Consider the following 14,515-nt stretch of genomic DNA (forward strand, 5'->3'; position numbering starts at 1 on the left):
GTGACACAAGATCTTCGAGTTGTTATTGAAATATACTGATGTATTTGTGAGACTAGACGGCTGACTGTCTTACACAAAGGTAACCCGTTTTTCTTGGTAATTAATTACATCTCTAAATAATATTGATAAACATTAATGTACATTGATAATTTTTCGCCTTGTGTAAAAAGCCGGTATATTCTATATGTACAGATGACCGTGGTACTCAATAGACATAATACAAATATGAACGCTTTAAATCAACACTGCGAAAAGGTTTTACTTTAAAAGACCAATATTCGTTCATTTTCATTTGTTTCACTACCAAAAATATTATTCAACAAAATAAATGTTATCTTTGAAACCTATTTAAAAGTATTAACAATGAAATGTTTTGTGAATAAAGAGACTTTTATTTATTCACATCATCTACGATTCGGTTTAGTAAATCACGAAACCCATGCGTCTTTTCGTTAAAATTCGCATGTTATTATTGCTTTCTCAAATGTAGTGTTACATTCGTACAATCCCTAATCTGACACAAACCTTTAACAATGTCATCGAAAACTTTCTAGAAATAGGTTGATAATTATATATTTATATATACATATATATATTTACAATTCTAAAACCATTAGAACTCGTTTGAAGCTAGGTTTAGTTTCGAATAGATGTAACGTAATTGACGGTCTAAGACAGAAATCTCTCGTTTACCAGTAATACGACTACACAGTAATGAAGTTGCCATGGTGTAAAAGGCTCCACAAGCACATCTACTTGCATAAAGTATATGGAATTTATTAAGACGATAGGGATGATTAATTGTTGTTGTTGAATATTATTAGGCAGTAATGAAACTGAAAGTGTAAGTTAGAATATTGGACATGTTTACGAAAACAAAAGATTTAGCAAATAGCAAAGAAACACTTGAGCGTTGTGTCACATAAATTTACGGAAAATATTTTTCGGTGGGTGGCTCAATATATATTATTAACCATATTCCTCAAATACGACTTAAGAATGTTAGCTTTACTATTTCTGATTTTAAATCATAAAGCACAAAAACTGTAAATGAAAATCTCACTTATTCTCTATTTTCTCCTTTATTCACTTAAACACTGTGTATGATGAATTTTCGGGTAAACTTTTTTAAACGCTAATTTGAAACTCCTTTGCTCAATTTACTTGGGTTTTGAACAGTATCAAAAGTAGTGAATTAAAAATGGGAAACAAAGAATCTAGTAGTTTTCATTTACAAATTCTATATTAAATGACAATGGAAAAAGAATCACGAACTGCGGCAAAAACGTGCTTCGAGGCAATTGTAATTGCGATTCGCAATCATAATGTGAAGATCGAGCTAACTTATAGACTATTATTGACAGCTATACAGAGCAGACGAAATATTTTTAGAATAGTTGTTGAGAAACCAGTTTACGTATATACAAAGCTTATTAAGATATTTCTTGAAACATTTTAAAAGGAACATATGTTTTTTATAGCTGCGCGATGCAAAGACAAAGACGATGATAGAGTAACTGGGAAAGGTTAAAGATGTGAAGGATTTATTTGGTTATTAAGATTTACTGGTGCAATGAACGCGAAGTAAGAAATATTTGAGGAAGTGCATAACGTTCAGTACATAATAACTGAATGATATATGTACCGGGAATAAAAGAACAGCGTGATTGTAATGTAGAATAAGGCTGTAAAACATTGCTTTTTTCTTTCCTTCAAGAAATCTTCTTTGGTCGTTAATTACGACGCCTCCGTGGCGCAATCGGCTAGCGCGTTCGGCTGTTAACCGAAAGGTTGGTGGTTCGATCCCACCCGTGGGCGTTTACGTTTTGCCGTCTGGTGGCAAATCGACGATTCCACGTGACGGTGTCAAAACGTGATTCACGAATCAGGAGAAAGTCCGTCATCGATCTTCCTTCTCATATCAAAGAAGAGACGTACAGCGTTTTTCACCAATAGGCCAAAGAAAGAAATATGCAAATAGAATGAGACTCTCTCGTGAATAACTAGTAGCATACGACTCTTAATATCTCATGTTAAATACCGCGAATTTTAGAAAGTTCCAATAAAGTGTAAAACAATTAGTGTGACAGAACCGTTACCGTACGCTGTATGTATCTCAGGCTTAGAGAGATATAGCTCAAGCGACGACTCAAACAATCTTTAATGTTTCTATCAATTACGTATAACATAGATTATGAAACATGTTTAATTCATTGTGGTTCTACTTGTTACAGTTGTGTGATTATAATTTAGTACTAACTCGAACGTTTTGTCCAAACATGTATCTTTCCACGATGAATAACAAATTAACAATGATCATCGGTTGTTCGCGAAGCATAAACCGTCGTCATCAAATATAGTTGTTTGCCACGGTTACTTCTACCATGCTGTACCAAAGAAGAGAGACGTGGATACCGATACAAGTGAGGTTCTTAGCCCATACTGATGCAGACAATCTCGTTTGAACTTGGTGACACAAGATCTTCGAGTTGTTATTGAAATATACTGATGTATTTGTGAGACTAGACGGCTGACTGTCTTACACAAAGGTAACCCGTTTTTCTTGGTAATTAATTACATCTCTAAATAATATTGATAAACATTAATGTACATTGATAATTTTTCGCCTTGTGTAAAAACCCGGTATATTCTATATGTACAGATGGCCGTGGTACTCAATAGACATAATACAAATATGAACGCTTTAAATCAACACTGCGAAAAGGTTTTACTTTAAAAGACCAATATTCGTTCATTTTCATTTGTTTCACTACCAAAAATATTATTCAACAAAATAAATGTTATCTTTGAAACCTATTTAAAAGTATTAACAATGAAATGTTTTGTGAATAAAGAGACTTTTATTTATTCACATCATCTACGATTCGGTTTAGTAAATCACGAAACCCATGCGTCTTTTCGTTAAAATTCGCATGTTATTATTGCTTTCTCAAATGTAGTGTTACATTCGTACAATCCCTAATCTGACACAAACCTATAACAATGTCATCGAAAACTTTCTAGAAATAGGTTGATAATTATATATTTATATATACATATATATATTTACAATTCTAAAACCATTAGAACTCGTTTGAAGCTAGGTTTAGTTTCGAATAGATGTAACGTAATTGACGGTCTAAGACAGAAATCTCTCGTTTACCAGTAATACGACTACACAGTAATGAAGTTGCCATGGTGTAAAAGGCTCCACAAGCACATCTACTTGCATAAAGTATATGGAATTTATTAAGACGATAGGGATGATTAATTTTTGTTGTTGAATATTATTAGGCAGTAATGAAACTGAAAGTGTAAGTTAGAATATTGGACATGTTTACGAAAACAAAAGATTTAGCAAATAGCAAAGAAACACTTGAGCGTTATGTCACATAAATTTACGGAAAATATTTTTCGGTGGGTGGCTCAATATATTTTATTAACCATATTTCTCAAATACGACTTAAGGATGTTAGCTTTGCTATTTCTGATTTTAAATCATTAAGCACAAAAACTGTAAATGAAAATCTCACTTATTCTCTATTTTCTCCTTTATTCACTTAAACACTGTGTATGATGAATTTTCGGGTAAACTTTTTTAAACGCTAATTTGAAACTCCTTTGCTCAATTTACTTGGGTTTTGAACAGTATCAAAAGTAGTGAATTAAAAATGGGAAACAGAGAATCTAGTAGTTTTCATTTACAAATTCTATATTAAATGACAATGGAAAAAGAATCACGAACTGCGGCAAAAAACGTGCTTCGAGGCAATTATAATAGCGATTCGAAGTCATAATGTGAAGATCGAGCTAACTTATAGACTATTATTGACAGCTATACAGAGCAGACGAAATATTTTAGAATAGTTGTTGAGAAACCAGTTTACGTATATACAAAGCTTATTAAGATATTTCTTGAAACATTTTAAAAGGAACGTATGTTTTCTATAGCTGCGCGATGCAAAGACAAAGACGATGATAGAGTAACTGGGAAAGGTTAAAGATGTGAAGGATTTATTTGGTTATTAAGATTTACTGGTGCAATGAACGCGAAGTAAGAAATATTTGAGGAAGTGCATAACGTTCAGTACATAATAACTGAATGATATATGTACCGGGAATAAAAGAACAGCGTGATTGTAATGTAGAATAAGGCTGTAAAACATTGCTTTTTCTTTGCTTCAAGACATCTTCTTTGGTCGTTAATTACGACGCCTCCGTGGCGCAATCGGCTAGCGCGTTCGGCTGTTAACCGAAAGGTTGGTGGTTCGATCCCACCCGGGGGCGTTTACGTTTTGCCATCTGGTGGCAAAGCGACGATTCCACGTGACGGTGTCAAAACGTGATTCACGAATCAGGAGAAAGTCCGTCATCGATCTTCCTTCTCATATCAAAGAAGAGACGTACAGCGTTTTTCACCAATAGGCCAAAGAAAGAAATATGCAAATAGAATGAGACTCTCTCGTGAATAACTAGTAGCATACGACTCTTAATATCTCATGTTAAATACCGCGAATTTTAGAAAGTTCCAATAAAGTGTAAAACAATTAGTGTGACAGAACCGTTACCGTACGCTGTATGTATCTCAGGCTTAGAGAGATATAGCTCAAGCGACGACTCAAACAATCTTTAATGTTTCTATCAATTACGTATAACATAGATTATGAAACATGTTTAATTCATTGTGGTTCTACTTGTTACAGTTGTGTGATTATAATTTAGTACTAACTCGAACGTTTTGTCCAAACATGTATCTTTTCCACGATGAATAACAAATTAACAATGATCATCGGTTGTTCGCGAAGCATAAACCGTCGTCATCAAATATAGTTGTTTGCCACGGTTACTTCTACCATGCTGTACCAAAGAAGAGAGACGTGGATACCGATACAAGTGAGGTTCTTAGCCCATACTGATGCAGACAATCTCGTTTGAACTTGGTGACACAAGATCTTCGAGTTGTTATTGAAATATACTGATGTATTTGTGAGACTAGACGGCTGACTGTCTAACACAAAGGTAACCCGTTTTTCTTGGTAATTAATTACATCTCTAAATAATATTGATAAACATTAATGTACATTGATAATTTTTCGCCTTGTGTAAAAAGCCGGTATATTCTATATGTACAGATGGCCGTGGTACTCAATAGACATAATACAAATATGAACGCTTTAAATCAACACTGCGAAAAGGTTTTACTTTAAAAGACCAATATTCGTTCATTTTCATTTGTTTCACTACCAAAAATATTATTCAACAAAATAAATGTTATCTTTGAAACCTATTTAAAAGTATTAACAATGAAATGTTTTGTGAATAAAGAGACTTTTATTTATTCACATCATCTACGATTCGGTTTAGTAAATCACGAAACCCATGCGTCTTTTCGTTAAAATTCGCATGTTATTATTGCTTTCTCAAATGTAGTGTTACATTCGTACAATCCCTAATCTGACACAAACCTATAACAATGTCATCGAAAACTTTCTAGAAATAGGTTGATAATTATATATTTATATATACATATATATATTTACAATTCTAAAACCATTAGAACTCGTTTGAAGCTAGGTTTAGTTTCGAATAGATGTAACGTAATTGACGGTCTAAGACAGAAATCTCTCGTTTACCAGTAATACGACTACACAGTAATGAAGTTGCCATGGTGTAAAAGGCTCCACAGGCACATCTACTTGCATAAAGTATATGGAATTTATTAAGACGATAGGGATGATTAATTGTTGTTGTTGAATATTATTAGGCAGTAATGAAACTGAAATTGTAAGTTAGAATATTGGACATGTTTACGAAAACAAAAGATTTAGCAAATAGCAAAGAAACACTTGAGCGTTGTGTCACATAAATTTACGGAAAATATTTTTCGGTGGGTGGCTCAATATATATTATTAACCATATTCCTCAAATACGACTTAAGAATGTTAGCTTTACTATTTCTGATTTTAAATCATAAAGCACAAAAACTGTAAATGAAAATCTCACTTATTCTCTATTTTCTCCTTTATTCACTTAAACACTGTGTATGATGAATTTTCGGGTAAACTTTTTTAAACGCTAATTTGAAACTCCTTTGCTCAATTTACTTGGGTTTTGAACAGTATCAAAAGTAGTGAATTAAAAATGTGAAACAAAGAATCTAGTAGTTTTCATTTACAAATTCTATATTAAATGACAATGGAAAAAGAATCACGAACTGCGGCAAAAACGTGCTTCGAGGCAATTGTAATAGCGATTCGCAATCATGGTGTGAAGATCGAGCTAACTTATAGACTATTATTGACAGCTATACAGAGCAGACGAAATATTTTTAGAATAGTTGTTGAGAAACCAGTTTACGTATATACAAAGCTTATTAAGATATTTCTTGAAACATTTTAAAAGGAACGTATGTTTTCTATAGCTGCGCGATGCAAAGACGATGATAGAGTAACTGGGAAAGGTTAAAGATGTGAAGGATTTATTTGGTTATTAAGATTTACTGGTGCAATGAACGCGAAGTAAGAAATATTTGAGGAAGTGCATAACGTTCAGTACATAATAACTGAATGATATATGTACCGGGAATAAAAGAACAGCGTGATTGTAATGTAGAATAAGGCTGTAAAACATTGCTTTTTCTTTCCTTCAAGACATCTTCTTTGGTCGTTAATTACGACGCCTCCGTGGCGCAATCGGCTAGCGCGTTCGGCTGTTAACCGAAAGGTTGGTGGTTCGATCCCACCCGTGGACGTTTACGTTTTGCCATCTGGTGGCAAAGCGACGATTCCACGTGACGGTGTCAAAACGTGATTCACGAATCAGGAGAAAGTCCGTCATCGATCTTCCTTCTCATATCAAAGAAGAGACGTACAGCGTTTTTCACCAATAGGCCAAAGAAAGAAATATGCAAATAGAATGAGACTCTCTCGTGAATAACTAGTAGCATACGACTCTTAATATCTCATGTTAAATACCGCGAATTTTAGAAAGTTCCAATAAAGTGTAAAACAATTAGTGTGACAGAACCGTTACCGTACGCTGTATGTATCTCAGGCTTAGAGAGATATAGCTCAAGCGACGACTCAAACAATCTTTAATGTTTCTATCAATTACGTATAACATAGATTATGAAACATGTTTAATTCATTGTGGTTCTACTTGTTACAGTTGTGTGATTATAATTTAGTACTAACTCGAACGTTTTGTCCAAACATGTATCTTTTCCACGATGAATAACAAATTAACAATGATCATCGGTTGTTCGCGAAGCATAAACCGTCGTCATCAAATATAGTTGTTTGCCACGGTTACTTCTACCATGCTGTACCAAAGAAGAGAGACGTGGATACCGATACAAGTGAGGTTCTTAGCCCATACTGATGCAGACAATCTCGTTTGAACTTGGTGACACAAAGTCTTCGAGTTGTTATTGAAATATACTGATGTATTTGTGAGACTAGACGGCTGACTGTCTAACACAAAGGTAACCCGTTTTTCTTGGTAATTAATTACATCTCTAAATAATATTGATAAACATTAATGTACATTGATATTTTTTCGCCTTGTGTAAAAAGCCGGTATATTCTATATGTACAGATGGCCGTGGTACTCAATAGACATAATACAAATATGAACGCTTTAAATCAACACTGCGAAAAGGTTTTACTTTAAAAGACCAATATTCGTTCATTTTCATTTGTTTCACTACCAAAAATATTATTCAACAAAATAAATGTTATCTTTGAAACCTATTTAAAAGTATTAACAATGAAATGTTTTGTGAATAAAGAGACTTTATTTATTCACATCATCTACGATTCGGTTTAGTAAATCACGAAACCCATGCGTCTTTTCGTTAAAATTCGCATGTTATTATTGCTTTCTCAAATGTAGTGTTACATTCGTACAATCCCTAATCTGACACAAACCTTTAACAATGTCATCGAAAACTTTCTAGAAATAGGTTGATAATTATATATTTATATATACATATATATATTTACAATTCTAAAACCATTAGAACTCGTTTGAAGCTAGGTTTAGTTTCGAATAGATGTAACGTAATTGACGGTCTAAGACAGAAATCTCTCGTTTACCAGTAATACGACTACACAGTAATGAAGTTGCCATGGTGTAAAAGGCTCCACAGGCACATCTACTTGCATAAAGTATATGGAATTTATTAAGACGATAGGGATGATTAATTGTTGTTGTTGAATATTATTAGGCAGTAATGAAACTGAAAGTGTAAGTTAGAATATTGGACATGTTTACGAAAACAAAAGATTTAGCAAATAGCAAAGAAACACTTGAGCGTTGTGTCACATAAATTTACGGAAAATATTTTCGGTGGGTGGCTCAATATATATTATTAACCATATTCCTCAAATACGACTTAAGAATGTTAGCTTTACTATTTCTGATTTTAAATCATAAAGCACAAAAACTGTAAATGAAAATCTCACTTATTCTCTATTTTCTCCTCTATTCACTTAAACACTGTGTATGATGAATTTTCGGGTAAACTTTTTTAAACGCTAATTTGAAACTCCTTTGCTCAATTTACTTGGGTTTTGAACAGTATCAAAAGTAGTGAATTAAAAATGTGAAACAAAGAATCTAGTAGTTTTCATTTACAAATTCTATATTAAATGACAATGGAAAAAGAATCACGAACTGCGGCAAAAACGTGCTTCGAGGCAATTGTAATAGCGATTCGCAATCATGGTGTGAAGATCGAGCTAACTTATAGACTATTATTGACAGCTATACAGAGCAGACGAAATATTTTTAGAATAGTTGTTGAGAAACCAGTTTACGTATATACAAAGCTTATTAAGATATTTCTTGAAACATTTTAAAAGGAACGTATGTTTTCTATAGCTGCGCGATGCAAAGACAAAGACGATGATAGAGTAACTGGGAAAGGTTAAAGATGTGAAGGATTTATTTGGTTATTAAGATTTACTGGTGCAATGAACGCGAAGTAAGAAATATTTGAGGAAGTGCATAACGTTCAGTACATAATAACTGAATGATATATGTACCGGGAATAAAAGAACAGCGTGATTGTAATGTAGAATAAGGCTGTAAAACATTGCTTTTTCTTTCCTTCAAGACATCTTCTTTGGTCGTTAATTACGACGCCTCCGTAGCGCAATCGGCTAGCGCGTTCGGCTGTTAACCGAAAGGTTGGTGGTTCGATCCCACCCGGGGGCGTTTACGTTTTGCCGTCTGGTGGCAAAGCGACGATTCCACGTGACGGTGTCAAAACGTGATTCACGAATCAGGAGAAAGTCCGTCATCGATCTTCCTTCTCATATCAAAGAAGAGACGTACAGCGTTTTTCACCAATAGGCCAAAGAAAGAAATATGCAAATAGAATGAGACTCTCTCGTGAATAACTAGTAGCATACGACTCTTAATATCTCATGTTAAATACCGCGAATTTTAGAAAGTTCCAATAAAGTGTAAAACAATTAGTGTGACAGAACCGTTACCGTACGCTGTATGTATCTCAGGCTTAGAGAGATATAGCTCAAGCGACGACTCAAACAATCTTTAATGTTTCTATCAATTACGTATAACATAGATTATGAAACATGTTTAATTCATTGTGGTTCTACTTGTTACAGTTGTGTGATTATAATTTAGTACTAACTCGAACGTTTTGTCCAAACATGTATCTTTTCCACGATGAATAACAAATTAACAATGATCATCGGTTGTTCGCGAAGCATAAACCGTGGTCATCAAATATAGTTGTTTGCCACGGTTACTTCTACCATGCTGTACCAAAGAAGAGAGACGTGGATACCGATACAAGTGAGGTTCTTAGCCCATACTGATGCAGACAATCTCGTTTGAACTTGGTGACACAAGATCTTCGAGTTGTTATTGAAATATACTGATGTATTTGTGAGACTAGACGGCTGACTGTCTAACACAGGGGTGTGCAACATTTTTCGTCGGTGGGCCATATAGCCAACATCATCAATCAAGCGGGGCCACTTAAAAAAACAAGCTTATTCGTGTACATGCACAATAAATTAAAAAAAATTCTCAAATAGCAAGCAATAATATTTTATATTTTTGCATGAGTGATCATTTTAGTGCGACACTTGAAATTTAGAGTCCTTGCAGAGCTTGTCAATATCACCTTTGACAGAAGTGGTTGCCACTCTTAACTGACTGGTCAAATGTTCATCAGTCAGCTGACTTCTACATTTGGTTTTGATGAGCTTCATTTTGGAGAAAAATTGCTCACAGCAGTAGGTGCTACCAAAAAGGGAGGCAATTCTTTGTGCATGACGGGACAAATTGGGAAACTTTTCACGTACACAGAGTTTGTAAAAGTCTAGCAAACTGTTTTCAGAGAATTTCCTTTTAGTGTCCATGTCAGCCTGCAGTTCAATGAGTTCCATTTGGCAATCATCAGGACTCTCTTCCACTGCCAAATCAAAAGGTTGAGCGAACAATTTCAATCTAATTTCAGTTTGTCTGAAATCTGGAAATCTGTTTGCAAACTCATCACGCAGCTTTTGTACACTGGTTCCATATTTGGTGCAATCCAGATTAGGAAATTCCAGTTTCCTGGTTGCAAGACATGTAAAATGGGTCAATATGGCTCTTCTCAACTGAACCTGGAAAAGTTCCAATTTCTTCTCAAAAGCACAAATATGCTCAAACAACTTATTCACAAGTTGACTTTTCCCTTGTAGTTTTAAGTTTAAATCAGACAGATGCTGTGTAATGTCTGTGAGGAATGCTAAGTCATTCAGCCAGTTCTCATTGCTCAAGAAGTCCACATTCTGACGTTTGCTCTCCATGAAGAACTTAATCTCCTCTCGCAGATTCCAGAATCTCTTCAAAGTAGCAGCTCTACTAAGCCAACGTACAGCAGAGAAGTACAAAACATCTGAATACTCACTGTCCAGCTCATCTAAAAAAGTTTTAAATTGTCGATGATTTAATCCTCGTGTTCGAATATAATTTACGCATTGGCCGACATTTTTCATGACTTCTGCAAAATCCAGAACTTTGGTGCACAAGCTCTCTTGGTGAATAATGCAATGGCTTACAACTACGTCTTGTGCTCCAATTGCAGTTAGAAATTTCTTGGTGAATCCATTTGTCCTACCTGTCATGGAAAGAGCACCATCTGTTGTAACACCACATAATTTATAAGGATTCAGTTCAAACTTTTCTACAACCTTAAGCACTTGTTCACAAATATCCTGTCCTGTGGTTGTGGAGGAAAGGCTTGCCATATCTAAAAACTCTTCGAAAACATCAAAGCCTGCAGTAACAGCTCTGATGAAAATGACAAGTTGGGATGTGTCATTGATATCAGTGCTTTCATCCAAAGCCAGACTGAAAGCTTCACACGAATTCAATCTCTCTTTCAAAGTTTCTTTGATGTCCTCTGAAAGATCTTTTGTCCTGCGTGAGACAGTAAAGCGGGAAAGGCTAGTTTGCTCCACCAAATATTTTTTCTCTGGACATGCGTATTCTGTGAATATTGTTAAACAATTTTAATAAATTCTCCATCACTGAAAGGCTTTCCCTTTTCTGCCATACATTCACAAAGCTTAAAACTCAGTTTTGTCACCAGTTCTGAATTTTTCTTGAAAGTGGTAAAAACACCTTGTTGCTTTTCAATGGATGTTTTTAAATGTTCAATTTTGTCCTTTCGTGCCTGACCAACAATTTCATCAAACTGGGAGGAGTGCTTAGTTGCGTAATGTCGCTTAATATTGTACTCTTTCATGACTGCAATTGTAGTTTGACAGACGAGGCAGACAACACCTTGATTATGTGGGACAACAAGATATTTTGTGCACCATTCACTGTTGAATAACCTTCCCTCATCATCAATTTTTCGTTTCTTAACTGCTGACATTTTACTAGCCCTGAAATCAAAACAAAAATTATTCTCACGAAAATAGCAAAGTAGAAAAAACATAGAATTTATTTACACATGGAACCTCTTATGGACAGAAACACATGTTTCTAAATTGGCATCCGATCATAGCCTTCCGGTACTTAAATTAATTGAGAATAGCAAAATACAGTGTGACCTCGCCTATTCGCGGGTTATGCGCGAACTGCGTTTTTGTAGGTCACAGAGACTGAAAGGGCTTTTCGAGGAGATTTCTGTTGTATTTACTCAATCAAGCCGTTTTTATCAATTGTCGTCTTCACCAAACAAGATTGGACTGCTATTGGCTGACTGCCTCAGCTTCCCCAACAACGCAAACGGCAAAGCACAGCCCGGTAACGCACGGTACAATTTAGTGAAATACATAACAGTATGCAATATTGCTACATTATTACTGCATCAATGAGTATAAGTATCATTAGTGTTTGGGAAGCATTTCATATAGTATATAATCGCATACATATACGTTTTAAAACTGCGTCCAATATTCGTGGTTTTCGCTATTCGCGGGAGGGTAAAGAACGTAACCCCGCGAATAACGAGGTCACACTGTACATAGAATCAGATGCATCTGAAAGCAAAATTTTAATAAATTCAGTAAAGTCACAACAATATGCTAAATAATAATCAATTTACCTTCAATCTCTTGTAGTAACTGTAAAAGGAAATAAAATTTTCACCAATAATGAATGACGGACAGCAGAGGTTAGGGAAAATTGTCGCCAGCGGGCGAAGGCGAGGTTCAGGACATGACGTTGAGTCGTAGACAATAGTGCTAGTGCACGTCACCTATTCATGCCCTAAGGAGGCCGACCAATCGAATTCGGCCTGCTCCTCTCTAGCAAAGATAATTTTAGAAGTTTGTCGAGTCGAAGCCTGGGAATCCCGTAGGATCGATGCTTTTAAAAATATTCCATTTGCGTTGGATTACAGATCAGGCCACATGGTTAGATTACAACAACTAGGGCCACACTAAATGGCTTGGCGGGCCGGGTTGTGGCCCGCGGGCCGCCTGTTGCACATCCCTGGTTTAAATGAAGCGCACGCGTATGCGCATTGAGATAATAAGGTGTAGTTGTGTACGTATTTTCAGGATAGACAAAACAAATTATTATTACAATAGCTGTTTAACGCTGTACAAAACAAACAACAAGGTATTTAATATTAATTTAAACGAAACCGTTCTTTCAGCGTAAAGTGTTAAAATGCTAGATATACCGTTTCTTGGCCACTCCAGCTTTGCTTTATTATATTATTATTATTACATTTATTACGAGCCCAGCGGTAAGGACTCGTAATGAATACACTGTGTTTAAACCACGATGTGAAACGATAATAGCATCGAAATCAAATCAGAAAGAGTAGAAAATAAAGTATTTGTAAATCTCACACACGTCCTTATAAACTATATAACATATTTTAAAGAAATATATTACTTTATATTGAATCTCATTGACTACAAACGTACAAGTGTATTGCTATTTTGGGTCGGGTGTGTCCTTGAATTAGCTTTCTTGGCTACAGTACCGAATATATTGCTAAGCAAGTTTCATATTTTTAAGTGTGAGGATGTTGTAGCCGTGACAAACAATCCGTAACAAACAATCCACCATTATATTTCAACATTGAAAGAAAAAAATGTGTTTTGTGTTGACATATTTCTTGTTTATTTATAACGTACTATTATCGTAAAATAGCTTTTGAGGGTTGTCTAGATCGATGGTTCCTGACAAAGGCAATATTGTGGAATTTTTAAAATTAAATAATGCGTGGAAGGACAGAAAATAATAGCATATAAAGAGTTGAGACTGTCCTATAACTGTCACGCGTTAATTATAAGTTAATAAAAACAGTTTATTGGGAACATGGGATCTTTCAAAAACATGGGATTTGTGGGAAAAAGTAGCAAGGGGTTCATGGGGAAAGAAGGAATAATAAAAGGGGTCCTTGGTGGTCAATAGTTTGGAACCACTTGTTTAAACCAAACTTTACAAACCCTTTCGATATTAGGGACCGCTGTTTCTCAGGGGGATTGCAAAACGAAAGACTAGTGTCACATTCCTTCCGTCAAAGCAAAAACCAAAAACAACCAGTGAGTAACTTTTTTTAATTATAGTCTAATGAATTAAGACACTTGCTACTCGACATAAAACATCATGTTTAATGGCAGATATCTTGATTTAATTTCGTGGATAAAGAAACTAAGATGAATACAACAGTTTACACTGATTATTTGTTAATCAGTTTTCCATCCTTGTATGTTTGTTTGTTTTTTAATTTTGCGCAAAACTATACGAGGGCTATCTGTGCTAGCTGTCACTAAATTAGCAGTGTAAAACTAAATGGAAGGCAGCTAGTCATCACCACCCACTTCCAACTCTTGGGCTACTCTTTTTACCAATGGATAGTGGGATTGATCGTCACATTATAACGCAAAGGGCGAGCATGTTTGGTGTGAGAAGGATTTGAACCCTTGATCCTCGAATTACGAGTCGAATGCCTTAACCACCTGGCCATGCTGGATCTTTTCATCCTTTTCTTGCAATATATAAAGTTCTTTTGGAAGCAATTAAA

The 14,515-nt window shown here is 35.1% G+C and overlaps 4 non-coding genes across 4 annotated transcripts; all 4 read left to right on the forward strand.

Moving 5' to 3' along the window:
• The first annotated feature begins 1,744 nt into the window (after window positions 1-1,744).
• Window positions 1,745-1,818, forward strand: TRNAN-GUU (transfer RNA asparagine (anticodon GUU)). The gene has a single exon. It is a non-coding gene; the product is annotated as a tRNA-Asn (tRNA).
• A 2,395-nt stretch (window positions 1,819-4,213) lies between these two features.
• TRNAN-GUU (transfer RNA asparagine (anticodon GUU)) lies at window positions 4,214-4,287 on the forward strand. The gene has a single exon. It is a non-coding gene; the product is annotated as a tRNA-Asn (tRNA).
• A 2,390-nt stretch (window positions 4,288-6,677) lies between these two features.
• TRNAN-GUU (transfer RNA asparagine (anticodon GUU)) lies at window positions 6,678-6,751 on the forward strand. The gene has a single exon. It is a non-coding gene; the product is annotated as a tRNA-Asn (tRNA).
• A 2,394-nt stretch (window positions 6,752-9,145) lies between these two features.
• On the forward strand, window positions 9,146-9,219 carry TRNAN-GUU (transfer RNA asparagine (anticodon GUU)). The gene has a single exon. It is a non-coding gene; the product is annotated as a tRNA-Asn (tRNA).
• Window positions 9,220-14,515: the final 5,296 nt, after the last annotated feature.

Source organism: Tachypleus tridentatus, chromosome 7 (assembly GCF_004210375.1).
Source record: "Tachypleus tridentatus isolate NWPU-2018 chromosome 7, ASM421037v1, whole genome shotgun sequence".
NCBI lineage: Eukaryota > Metazoa > Arthropoda > Merostomata > Xiphosura > Limulidae > Tachypleus > Tachypleus tridentatus.